Source organism: Galeopterus variegatus, unplaced genomic scaffold (assembly GCF_000696425.1).
Source record: "Galeopterus variegatus unplaced genomic scaffold, G_variegatus-3.0.2 Scaffold12733, whole genome shotgun sequence".
NCBI classification, from domain to species: Eukaryota; Metazoa; Chordata; class Mammalia; order Dermoptera; family Cynocephalidae; genus Galeopterus; species Galeopterus variegatus.
Genome location: NW_007738844.1, coordinates 18,426 through 18,758, shown reverse-complemented (window position 1 = coordinate 18,758; position 333 = coordinate 18,426).

Sequence of the window (333 nt, the reverse complement as noted above, 5' to 3'; positions counted from 1 at the left end):
GACAGCCATTACTATATATATATAAAAATCAATAGTATTCTTATATTCTAGCCGAAACCAGTTAAAAAATATCACAGATAAAATTATTACAATCAAAAAACATCAATAACAGCAAATCCTAACAGGAAGTATGCAGGGACTAGATGAAGAAAAATATAAAACTTAATGAGGACATAAAAAGGCTTGATCAGAAGATGCCGTTCCACATCCATTTTCCTTCCACTAATCTATGGATTCAGTGAAATCCCAACAAAAACTATATATATATTTTTGTAACCTGACTTGATTTTTAGTTCAACTGAAAGAGTAATTATATGAAATTGACCAGAAAAA